This window comes from Uranotaenia lowii, chromosome 3, assembly GCF_029784155.1.
Source record: "Uranotaenia lowii strain MFRU-FL chromosome 3, ASM2978415v1, whole genome shotgun sequence".
NCBI lineage: Eukaryota > Metazoa > Arthropoda > Insecta > Diptera > Culicidae > Uranotaenia > Uranotaenia lowii.
In genome coordinates this window covers 11,121,059-11,134,769 of record NC_073693.1, presented here as the reverse complement: position 1 = coordinate 11,134,769, position 13,711 = coordinate 11,121,059, and the positions used below count along the sequence as shown (strand labels likewise).

The window sequence follows — 13,711 nt, the reverse complement described above, 5'->3', positions numbered from 1 at the left end:
TTAAATCTTACACAATAATAGATATCTAACTTTGGCTTTGCTCCTCTGTATTTCATTTTTCAGCGAACCATTTTTTTTAACTCAAATTTTAATTTTTTGACGTTATTTCAATCATCACTTTATAGAACAAACCAAAACCAAAATCATGATAAAGACTCAGAAATCAAAATCAACTTTTAAAACAGTCATGACGTTTTAAAAATAATTGCAGAAACATGATAAAGGAATTAAGTTTAGAATCAAAAAAGGATGTTAAAGTTGTAAGAAGATATGGAAAAAATGCTTCTATACCAAATAAGGTTGCTCCTTCGAATAAATACCTAAAAATATTAATGTTATATATGAAATTCTAAATTAGATCAAGCAGTCAGCTCTCGGTTCACAAAAATGTTTTTTAACAAACTTGAAAATTATGTTCACTTGAACTCATGCTCAAAATTAGAAAGAAGAACTTGAATTTTTGAAAATTTATGAAATGCTTTCATGGATTTGAAAAGGAACATTGAGAGAGGGAATTCAATATTTGAAAAATTTAAAAACAAAAAGGTTTAAGAAAGAAAATTTAATACACATAACAATTATTATCAGCATTCAAAGCATTATTAAAGTCATCATCTGATGTTCATATTTGATCAGAATGGTGGTAAAGCAATATTTTTAAAATATTCAATTCAAGAAAAACAAACTCAATTTCATAATCTCAACAGTTAGGACTTTATTTGACGATTAAAAAATGCTCGGTTTTTATCCGATTAAATCAGAACAACAAATAAAACGAATTCAACGGAAAACTTCTAATACTACCAAAGAAAAATTTCTCCAGGTTTCCAAATGCTATATCAGACTTTTATGAAGAACGTTAACTGATTTCTAAATCTCGCCTTGGTTGCAAACTAACAGGATGCTGTTAATTTGTTCTATACCTAGTTGTTTTTTTTGGTTTCTTTATTAAACCTGGAAAATATTATCAGAACTGAAGGAAAACTTATGTTGCGTTCGTTCACTCTAGAAAATTTCGAGAATTTTCAAAATTTTCACACATTGAGCTAAAGAGCCGCAGTTATCCATCCAAAGAGCCGCATGCGGCTCGCGAGCCGCAGGTTGCCGACCTATGGCTTAGATCGATAGCATCAGATATTCTTCGGTGAAATAAAAACCGTACTCATTCAAAAACATTAACAAACTTAAGTGAACTAAAGTGGACTAACTAAATTACGATAACGACTTATTCCGACACAAACTTGTCCCTTTTGGACTTCCGATTATGGCCATGCTGGCCCACGGGCCGCAAACTTATTACCGTGGTCCGTCTCCGATGGTGGTTGGTTTGGAAAAGAGCCCGAATCAAGGATCGACGGTGTCTCGATGTTTCGAAAAAACCGAAGCCCGAGGAAAACCGATGATATTTTGGTGCGCAACGTCAACCGTTAATGCTAGCAGCATGGCGATGCTGCTACGGAGCCTTTTCTGTAATTAGGGTGGTTCAATTGAGCTCGTTCGTTCCAGAACAACGAACATTTGAGGCATTTTATCAAACACTAAAAAATATAAGACAGAGATTAAGTTTGCGGTTCTAATCAGATTTATTTTCTTCTCTTGAAAACTCGATTAGAGTTCTAAATTTTATTTTAAATATTTCTTTAAAAAGAATCTGCAATATAAATAATTTCAATAAAAATCCAGTAAAATATGTTTTCAGTTGAATTTTATCTTGAAAATAATGCACAAGTTCTTTTGCCACAAAAATTATAATTAATAATTTATTTAATGATTGAAATCCTGTGAAATTTGAAAATCGAGGTTTTCAGAAATAAAAATTTAATTTTACAAAGAGATTAATCACTGCATTGTATGTTTGTTACGGTAATGCCGATAAATTAAAAGTTTTATTTTATATAACTGATTTCTTTTGATTTGCGAATTTCTTATTTGTATTTTGAATTTTTGGCATTCAATGTGAACTTCAGCTATTTATTCAAAATTCTACTTGTTTGAATAAAAAAGACGAAACTATTTTCGAATTTTTCAATTTTGGATCACCATTATGAAACTTCCTTTATTTTCATTTCATTATAAGAATTAAAAATAATTTCAAATCTTAAAAATGGTTTGTAACTTTAAATATTTTCATTTCACATACCGATATGATGAGTTTCGAATATAGAAGAATAAAATGCAAAACCGATATTCGAATCAGGATTTTTTTTTCTCAATGATGATCCAAACAGAAATTCAGAATCGATAAACTGGATATAGGATCCGAATTCTTATCTCAGATATCAAATTTGGACACAAAAAATCCGTAATTGTTATAACCTTAGCTTTCGCGATATTTTTCGCAAGTATCCGGGCCGTGTAAATCCGGGACATTTCCTTCAATATCCGCCAATATTAAAATTATTTAATAAAAATCACGAATAAAAACACTTGACTGTTGTTTATCGAAATATATCAGTCAATTTTGAATCATATTTAAAGGTTAAAATGAGGCACATGAATTTTGATAAAATGTACTCAAGGCTTTTCGACACAAATACATAATTTTAATGATCCCTTTAAATTTTGGTTTAATTTTGCAAATAAAGTGCAAAAACTCTGGCAAAATGTGGTCAATCTTGCAAGCTTAGCAACAAGTTAGAGACTTTGGGAAAAACTGTAGTAGAATTTTTGACTTTGGATAAGATTACGAGGTTTTGCCTTTAGTTCTGAGTTGAGATTGTTACTCTTGGTTCAAGAACATTTCAGTCGTTGATTAAAATTTGTTTAGGTATTTGTTATTATGAGTTGAGAGAAGAACATTTTGCTTGGCATATTTTGACCCTCATGGGGGAGGGAGGGTAAACCACCAACCCTCCCCCCCTCGTTCCTACGGCCATGATATGTACTTATCAGTTTTTTTGCATTAAGGAACAGTTGCTATCAAGAATGCACAAGAGATATTTGGAAGCTTTGGTTGGAATTTGAGACCCATACTTTATGTCTTGAACTCGTCTTGGATTATGGATGGAATCAAGCTCTAAGTACAAAGGGATTGCAGAAATTATCATTATTTAAGTTCCAAATTCTGAATGCTTAATGTTTCAAACCATCTTCTTCTTCAATTGATTTAGACATCAAATTTATATCTATTGTAAGAGATTAAAATAACAACCCTCCAAGAATATTTGACAGATTGCTTCACGCGAAACGCCCAAACCATGAAGATATGTTTTTGAAAGTTGCTTGAACTTCTATTGTTCCTAATAGGTATGAGCATTTGAAAACATCAAATTAACAACTCTTCTACAAATAAAAACTCTATCAAAGGTCAGCAACAACTTGCCGAGGTGAGTCAAGGCACTCTATAGCAAGGTTGACGAAAAAAAAACCGTGTTTTGGAGAAAAAAAAAGTTCTAACTTTCTGTGATTGAACCCAAAATTCTGTGTGGTTTTGCTGTGATGCTTTTTCCATTAATTGCATTGAAAAGTCATGATGAATAAGTTTTACTTCTACATTTTACTTCAGAAAAATCGAATAACATTACCAATCTAATCATATTTTTTCAGTTCAAAGTTTAAAATCCAAAATTTAAAGTGTCCTAAAACGATTTTTTTTTTATTATAGACGTTTTACCATCATTATGGCGTTCGCGACTTTATCAACGTTGCAGTTGGCGGATCGTTATTGAAAAACTTATCCGGTACAACTGTGTTCGATGTTTACTCTTAGGTTCAAACTCGCGGACATCTGCTCAGGAGACAACAGACTTGCCAACTGAGCTATATCGCAAACCCCTGATCATTTCTATAATTTTAGAAATACGAACAAAATTTCAAAATCTGTTAAATCTGTGGATTTATGTAGGTAATTTTTAATAAAGAAATTTAAATTGCTGATTTTACAAAATTTCAACATTCTAACGACAATAATTGTCCATCAAAATCACGCAAAGCAAACATTGTGTCTGTTCTATCAAAAATATCATTATAAATGATTCTGTTTGGCACAGGCTCTCATAACCCAAGGGTTTGAAGCCCTTCCTCACTTTTTAAAGAGGAACAAAGGATTCCCCGATATTTTCTCACCCAAAAAAAGGAGAAAACAGTAAAAAAGGGAGAAACAGCGAAAAGGAAGTTTATGGCGCTTGAAGAAACAGCTCGTTTTTTTTGTGCTGACAGGCTCATGTTATGATTTTCCGATCCAGCAGAATTTTGGTTTATGTTCCCCCACTCTGAGGTTAAAATGTTCATTCAAGCTGAGGTTAATGTATGCAGGATTCAAATTTCTGGTTTTAGAAAGGGTCTCTAAATTTTTTTCCTTAATTTAAAGTCAATGCATGGAAATAATCTATACCAATTTTTTAAGTCCGATTTTTAATGACCAAGTTATTTAAAATAAAGAAAAATCTGGAACGAGTCTTCACTCTGTGATCATTTAGGCGATAAAGGATTTACAATGTATTTAAATTGCTCTGTTTCATTCGGAAGAAATCGTTGGGCATGTCCAAAGTGCTTTCAGAATATTGCACAACCCTCAACTCGGAGTTCGACCCAAAAATTATGAGCCGAGCGCCTTATCAGACAGCTGCCAGTAGAACAAAACAAAAAAAAATAAATAAAAAGATAAAAGCCCTCAAAGCCTGGCTGGGTTATCAATCATCGGTGGGTAGGCTTTTTTGTGTTTTTTTTATGGGTCCGGCCATTCACTTTTCCTCATGCTCCAGATTGTGGCTCCGGTTTATCTTCGTTGTGAAGTTTTTTCATTCTTTCTTTCTGTTATAATAGTGGTCACTTTACGGGCAGATTATTTTAATCGAGAGCTTACGAGGGTCAACAAGGCAGCACCAAAAGTCGATTCGGTATCGGATGAACGGTCATGATTGGAATAATATTTTATAAGGAACTACTTTACTGGGCTCGATAATCCTTGGGCAGGAATTCCCTTCTTTTTTTCTGCTGTAGGCTCTACTACAATCGTTCATTGCAGATGTGGACACGTGGACAAATTTATTGCCGATCGGGGAGAATTTGTGAGATTCGTACAAAATGGTGCAGATTCGAAGCGACTATCAAAATGTAGCCTACATCCAGGCGTTTATCATCATCACCGTTATGCTTTCAACAAATATTTGGAAAAAATAGAACTAAGCTATCTTTAAAATGTAAGAGATACTCTTCGCTTTAAAACAACATGTTTCCATTTCTTCTGTTCGAAACAAATTAAACAAACCGTACATTTTTTTCCCAACTTCTTACAAATTGCTACATTCAGTAAACGACCCCATCCTAATTGGTCCCAAAGGAAATTGTTTCACTTGAAGTTCTCTGGCCCCAAATTCCTCAATGCTACCGAAAGTAACAAAAAAAGGACCTCCGAGTCAGCTTAGCACACCACATACCGTCAACAGATGTTGAGTTGAGCGCAAAGTGCAAAAAATCCCCCTTAAGTTCAGTGGAATCCTCTCTAGAGCAAGCCGCGGATTTTCGGTTGCACTTTCTACTCTTCATCCACCCCCACACACACACATATGTGCTAAGCCGGGCCACATTTTTGCTACCACGTCTGGGGTAAAATTATAACAACTTCAGGGTAGGATTACGAAAGCCCACTGCGGACAACGGATTCCGATGCTCTGGTGCCTCATTTTTTTTCGGAATGAATAGAAATGTTGAATTGTACACAAGAAGCTGGCGTAGAAACATTTCCTCGAAAAAAACTTTTTGGATGGATTCAGAAACAGAAAAAAAAAATATCCAGAAGATGTTCTTTATCTCTATTTAAATTTGTAACAGATGTTCAAATTGCTTATGGGTTTCATTTCTTTAAGTTTTGATATCACATTTTTTAACCTTTTATTCTATTGTTGATTAAATCTATTCTTGATGTATCGTTGAACCTCACTAGAATAAGATGTGAAGGAGAGAAGAAAAGTGAGATTCAAAGAATATGATTTTGAATCATTCCATCATCAACTAAGGTGAGCTGCTAAAATTTCTGCTGTTTTCTGTAATAATATTCAACCGAGCGAGCGAGCGGGTTCCAGGAAATTACGTTGATGTTTTTGCTACTTGTTTTGTAGATACAAGGCAAGGTACATACCGGTTAAATATACACCAGCGTTACATTTGTAGAAGCAGCCTTTTTACCTGGAAATAGAAAATAACAACAACAGCACGTTAACAACGAGTTAAATCAGATGCTTTTGCACATTTCGTTTTGATATTCACATAGAAGCAGTGCGACAAAAAAGTGTCAAGCCTCAGTGCTACTGTATGCATAATGTATCTAGTTGCGAGGATTCATGATATTTATGATTGTAATTATGAATTGATCACATAAAAACTTGCTTCAATGAACCACATTTGAATTAGTTTCAATACTATGAGACTTTTCTAATTACATGTCGTTTGACTAATGACTATGAAGTGAGTAGTGTGTGTATGAAGTGTGATTAACCATCGATAGTAAACGTACTTTTAATATAACGATATTACTTGGGTTGAATATAACATTGAAAGTTGCAGATTGTTAACGACATCGTATCAGTTGCGATTAATATGAAGTTTTTCACTGTTAAATTAAACATGATTGCGTAACAACGAGAACATTAGATAGCTTTAGATATTTTTCTAAAATTAGCATAGCTAATTTTTGCACCCTTGTAAAACTGGGAGTTTTCCCTTTCACTTGAGTCCAAATTTTAAATAATCCATTGGGGGGGTCTAGAATAAGGTTGCCAGAATTTTTTTACCACATATCCGGGCCGGACATTTGATTTCAAAATTGTCGACTAAAATCCAGGCAATCTGGCAACCTTTGTCTAAAACATTTTATATTTTTTGTGGATTTTTCAATCTTTTTAATGTTTTTTTCTAAGAACATATCATACTTATCACTGTTAAACCACTTGTCTTACCTTTGGCGTTATTGCAAGTCCATTTGTTATTAACATGATTTAATAGGAAAATTTTCTGGCTACAACTCGCAGATTGCACCAAGGCCAGACGTAGTATCCTGATGATTTAGTTATTGAATTTAGAGTTCATGATTGTTTATTTTAATTAATATCAATCTTTTGCAAAAATTAGATCAGCATTATCTGAGGTATAGAGCATTCTTGGTTTATTATGACATAAGATTGCTTCTGCTTTAATTTTTGTTACTCAGTTCACACTTTGAGAAATAAGATCTTGAACATGTGTAAAATCTAGGCAAATTAATGAAAAAAACGATTTTGGAACATGCTGCAATAAAGTCTGTTCATGAGACGATCAGCTCTGAGGAGTGTTGTTATTTTTTTTAAATAACAATCAGAAAATGACATTACTGGGGTGAGTCAAAATAAACAAATCTACAGACAAACGTTTATAAAACCTCATGAATGCTGTTTGCTTCAGGTACTCCTGATAATTAAAAAAAATGGTAAAAAGAATGGTGCTGAAAGTATCTCATTATCCGGGTTTAATTTATTTTATTTTTATAGCCATTCATTTCAAATCATTACTTTCGAAAATAAGTCCTAAAAGTGATAAGTATTTTATAATTTGAAAAAAAAAATTAATGAGGCGTTTTGAAGGCGTTATTTGAAAAAGAAACTTGTTTGGGGTTCAAATCTGTTTGTGTTTTGTTGTGGGAAATTTTGAATTTTAATTCTGAATCTGTATTCTGCTTTTTAAACCTGAATACAAATTTTTTATTCCTATCCTGACTTAAAATTCCGAATGATGAATCTATGATATTTTATTTCTGGATCACCATTATGGAACTTTTTAAAGTTTCAATTCGGCATAAGAATTAAAAGTAAAAATTTCTAATCCAAATTTAAGAGATGGTTTGTTATTTTAAATAAATTTTTTCATATTCCTGAATGATGAGTTTCATTCACATTCCACAATCCGGTCACAGGCAACAAATTCAGATTTATGCAAAAAAATTGGTAGGTACCAGAGCATCGGAAATTATTCAAACTTTAGCTCACCAGATATTTTTCCGCACTTATCCGGGCAGGGAAAATCTGGGCTATTTTATCTTAAAACCTTGCAAAATTCGGACATTCGATTTCAATGTTTACAAGCCAGCATCTGGGCCATATCCAGGCAAGTTTAGGAATTCTTCAATTAAAACCAAGAAGAAAAACTCGAAAGTTTGTTTTCATCGAAACACCTGCCTGCTTCAAAATAGCACTGTATTTTTCAATGGGTCTGAGTTCCGGTGTTTTGAAAATGTATGTTCATGGATACAAAAGTGTCATTTTGGGCTTCATATCACTTCAGGGCGTCCTTTGAATAGTGGAACGAATTAAAATTAGTCCAAATGGTGCAGAATACCATCTTAAATACCACTTAGTTTGAACTTTCAGCTGACCAAAAAATTAAACCCAGCTGCTTCACAAGAAATTTTCAATATTCAATCGAATTCATTTCGAATTAATTTAAAATTTTACGGTGCCTTCAAACATGATAACAACGAAGTAGCTATTAAGACAATTCCAAAATGGTATCTGTGATAAAAATTGTTCCAGTAGTTTTGCAGATGGAGCCAAACTGTAAATCTGTTTTTGCTAATTGGGTTTTTGAACCAGAAGATTTCTAAAATCACTTTGAAATGCTAGTTATGCGTATTGAATAATGTAAAAATTATATTTGAGTAAAATTTCATCAATTATGTAATGAAATATCATTTAAAATGCAAAACACTTTGAAAACCAGCATTGGTCTACACTTCGTATGGAGCTGATCCATTGATTTTTGTGCGAAGTATAATTATTTCGCCTTAAACTGTACTCACTTGCTTGTTAGTCTTAGAAGTTAACTGATTAAAAAAATAACTGTGAATTTTGTAACTCAACTTTACTACACAGTTCTAAGAATAAACAGAAAAATATTGGGGTCCAATCTTGCCCCGTTTATGAGGGCAAGTGCAACTGCAATGCTTTTTCCAAACTTATTTACAGATGCGGCAGTGTATGGGTCCTATAATGAATTTAATACATTTCCGGTATATTTTATAAACTTTTATTGATATATTCACTGCTTCCTGCAATATTCATAACTTTTTAGGACTCCACTTTTGCTGACAGTTTTTTTAAGCATTCACCAAGGTGTACAGAATTTTGAATATCCGCTTCAGATACAAAACTTCGGAAACCCCTTCTGACCATTTTGATATAATGCTGAACCGTTTTGGAGATGAAACTTGCCACGCAGTTGGGATTGACAAGAGTAAATATTGTTTTCATAACTTCTAGGATAGACTGAACATGTATCATACATTTTCTGCTTTTACTTGAATATCAGTCCCAAACACACACCTTTAAAAGCAGATTTAATGCTCTTTTTGAAGCCAACATATGCCCTTTTTGAAGCCAATATGTTTAAAAAAAAAGTCTTAATCTGCCACATACATTCAGGGTAAAAAATACTACAAAATATTCTATTAGCTTAAATCATGTGAATAAATCTTAGGATGGATGAAATTTTAAAGTTAACAAACGCATAATGCAAAACAATCATATCCCAGTATATGGAAACGCGATTTATAAGATTTAGTCCTGATTTGCATTTTGTTGCATTTTGCCCCAATCAGCTAACTGAACTATAAAAATATTTATTTTAAAAAATTTGATGACTGTCCGAAAAATATTTTTACACCAACAGTGTTGGTATTGGAACATGAAAGCAGTATGAAGTTTGTAGGTGATATCATTAAGCCAATCCGTCATACGAGGTAAAGTTTTTTACGGCATTGAAAAATGTAAAAATTTGTACATACATCTATAACTCGATTTTTTAAATTTTTTATGAGAATCAAAAACTTTAAATAATTCTTTCACGATGTTAAAAACTATATCATCATCAATTTGTTATCATTCAATGATAACTTTTTTACAGTATATTGAAATAAAATTGTGGTATACAAATGTTGTATCTAACCCTGCTTTTGCATGATACCCCGTTTGGCGGTACTTGAAATCTTGTGAAATAAAACATTGCAGTGTTTTTAGTGAAAATTTTGAAGAAAGCTTAGTTTATCTATTTTAGATTGTTCGTCTGCTTGCTTTTACTTATGATACATAGACAGCCAAATCTTGTCAGCATACCGGTGATAAGTAAATGTACATTTACCACTCATCTTTACTAGACCGGGCCCACTGTGCAGTATTGGACACAAATACAATTGGAACACAGGGAGGAAGAAACGTGGACAACAGTACCATACGTTTCTGTAGTTATCAATTGTCAAATATTTTATCGTTGGGAGCACAAATGCTAAATTTGGTTGCTCCTTGATGATGCGCTTCGTGAAGTCGTCCTTCTGTGGATGGAAATGAGGTTTTTTATGCAAAGAAATTCTAAACTTTAGGCTACAAGTATACAAAAAATTAGGATACAGTAAATTTAATTTGATCAAGACTTTTATTTGAACCGAGATTTTAAATTTTGAATTGTTTCTATTTTCAACGTCTATATTATTTATAAATAAAAAGTTTAGGATTTCGGTGCAACATCATCTCTGGTCTTTGACCCGGTTATAGCGCCTTTACTAGCTCTTAAAAAGAAACGTAAAAGAAACAGAAAAAAAATTGGTACAGCCACAAAACCTTTCAACTAGTCTAACTAGCCAACTAACCTTTCAAAAGATTTCATGGTACAAGAGAGAAGTTTTATTTTGAGTATATTCAACATTGGAAATAATTCACTGGAAGTTTATAACTTATTTGCAACTTTTTTCCAAGAAGTGAACAACCTGGCAACTCTGATGAGGCCAACTCCAAATCAAGTTTCGAGTTTATGGCTGAGGCCAACCAACCATCAATACCAACGACCGTTTATACCCTTATAGCCATAGCCAATACACTAACACAGAATATGTTTCCATCTGACTCCACTCGGCTATTTTTTCTTTTCCACTCGGCTTATAAACGAACACAAACACATACAGGATCTCAATGAAACTTGATGTTTCCTCGAAGAGAATCCTTTTTTTCTCAACTCTAAGCGTACATCTTTCGAGGATATAATGGCTAGCATCTTACAAATGCTAAAACCACCAACCCACAAAAAGAGTACTATGTATGCCGTGACCGAGATTCGATCTCATACCTACTGGCTTAGAAGACTTGAAGGCTATCCTCTACGCCACGGGCTGCGGCAACTTTAACTTTACGGTCTCTGCATGCTCGTGACCATTTGAACACTGGATGGAAAAATCATTTTACATGTGATTTGGTAAAACTGTTTTTATTAGGTAACTGTTTTTATTAATCTTCTATTATTGTACACCAAAGTTAGCCTTATAACCATTAACTCTACAAACTGTGAATTGAAACTCAAACGACTATTCTGTAAAAACCTAAACGAGCGGGAAAAAACGCACCGTCAAATAAAAACACGTCTGGTCGTGAGCAACGCCTGCTGCTGTTTTTTTGTCTATTTAGATTGTTTGTTTGGGCTTAAACAACAATTTCTAGAAGAAGAAATATTTTTTTAATTTTTTTCTTCATCAGAGAAAAGTTGAATGTTTGCACATGCTCCGAGTTTACACTTGCCCCGGTGTACCAAGCAATATATTTGTAAGGATCAACATGGATTTATGCTCAAGCGCTCTAAGACTACGAACTTATTGACATTTACATAATTTGTGCAAAACCAGCTTTGCTGTCGGTTTTCAAGTCGATGTAATTTACACTGATCTGTCGGCTGCCTTTGACAAGGTGGATCACGAAATAGCTATTGCAAAGATGGAGAGGCTAGAAATTTGAGGATCCTTATTAGATTGATTTCGTAGTTACCGCATTGGACGATCCAAACAATTCTCTGGCACATCAGACGTGCCTCAAGGCAGCCACTTAGGCCCAGTAGTGTTCCTGATTTACTTCAAAAATGTACTTGACGATCCAAAACTCGCCTATGCAGATGATCTGAAGCTTTTCTACACTATAAAATGTTCTGGAGATACTTTACATTTACAGTTACTGTTTGACAATTTTGTCCAAATGGTGTGACGACAAATGCCAGCCATAAACCGCAAAAAATGCTCGGTCATCACCTTTTCCCGTAAACGGCTTACTGTAACTGCTGATTATTTTCTTGGAAACCAGATAATTGCTCGAGTCAAGTACGTGAATGATTTGGGTGTAGTATTTGACCAACAGTTGGACTTAAAGTCGCACACCAACTATGTATTCGACAAAGCATCGAGAAGTTTGGGATTTATCTTTCACGTGACTGAAGACTTCAAAGACATTTACTGCCTGAAAAGTCTCTATTGTAGCCTTTTCCGCTCAACTTAGGAGTTTGCGTCTGCTGTATGGAGTCCCTATTATCACAATGGTGCTGATCGAATCGAGGCCATCCAAAGACGCTTTATTACGCTTTGAGACAATTGAATTGGCAAGATCAGTTCCGCCTCCCTCGATAGAAGAATCGTTGCTACCTCATATCCTTGGACACGCTCCAAGGCCGGCGAGCTATCATTCGAGCACTATAAGTCTCCGATCTTCTGGCTTCGAATATAGACTGTCCCATGCTGCTGGAAACTATCAATTTGTGCGTTCGACCTTCACATTCCTCTTCGCCAGAACAACTATGGAGCCAATAGTGCCCTGAATGGTATTACAAGGACATTCAACCGTTTTTCGAGCTCTTCCTCTAGGAATATGTTCAAAAGAAGAATGCTAGCGATGTTAAGAACATTGTTGTCTGTGATATGTATGTATATCTATACTTTTTACTCGAATTTTATATGAATGTTACTTTTAAGTCTAATACTGGGATCAATACGTGATCCGTTGATATATTAACAATGAATAAATAAAAACCTTAAAACCAGCTTAATTCGCTGAGAGATTTCTACCTTTCTTATGGTTAGTCGTGATAGCAAAATGTATGATGCTTTAATAGATTTTCACATCTTCACAGAGTGATCATCGAATTGGTACCATAACTCTCAGATTTTTGAGACCCATTGGGATACTTTAAAAAAATCTATGGTCATATACGTTTCAACCGTTTTTAACGGTCGCCATTGGAAAACAGCGTCGCGTGTCTTACACAGTCGAGCCCTTTTCTCTTATGTGATGTCAAACAACATCTGGAGTCCAACAATGGCTCAGTTTTTTTTTCGTTCTATTAACGGAAACGAACATTTAATTCGAATAAGTTTCTCGTTAGTATCACCTTAACTATTTTTAAAACACATGTTTTTTTTGGACTTAGGATCATACGATACCCACATTTTGAACAATGGAATTATTTAGTATGAAAAACTCTTCAACCTAGAACAGATAAGTAAAAATAAAATTCACAAACCGCAAAAATGCGAAGAATAAATACTGATAGTACTTTTTTCGGGGTTCCTCTGATAACATTCTTCCATTCCAACACTCCGACGAAGAATCTTTCCCTCCCTCAACCAACACTCAAAGCCCGGGAAAAGTTTCGCCGGGCTCGGCAAGAAATGTAATTTTTTCGGTTTGCCAACTTTCGAACTGCTCCAGGGTAAATACTAAATACACAATGGAACATTATTAGTTAAAAAAATTAAGAAAAAATATTTCTTATCAAATGAAGCTGACAAAATCTGAAAGTTTACCATTCAGTTTCTAGAATTTATTGAATGAAATTATAAACTAATTTTGAAATTATTTTTTTTGTACCACTGTTCACTTATAAAAGAGAAAAAGTTTTCGAACGAAACGCACGAATCACGATTCCGACTAGGTAGGTTCCT

The 13,711-nt window shown here is 33.9% G+C and overlaps 1 protein-coding gene across 2 annotated transcripts in view; it reads right to left on the bottom strand.

Annotated features, from left to right (window-relative positions):
• Positions 1-13,711, bottom strand: part of LOC129751190 (chondroitin sulfate N-acetylgalactosaminyltransferase 1) — a 128,301-nt gene that overhangs the window by 72,440 nt on the left and 42,150 nt on the right. The window contains exon 2 of one of the 2 annotated variants that reach the window (XM_055746555.1): positions 6,080-6,126. The exons of the other annotated variant lie outside the window; for it this stretch is intronic. The gene's annotated coding sequence lies outside the window, so the exon portion shown is untranslated. The remainder of the gene's footprint in view (positions 1-6,079; positions 6,127-13,711) is intronic. 2 annotated transcript variants of the gene reach the window in all.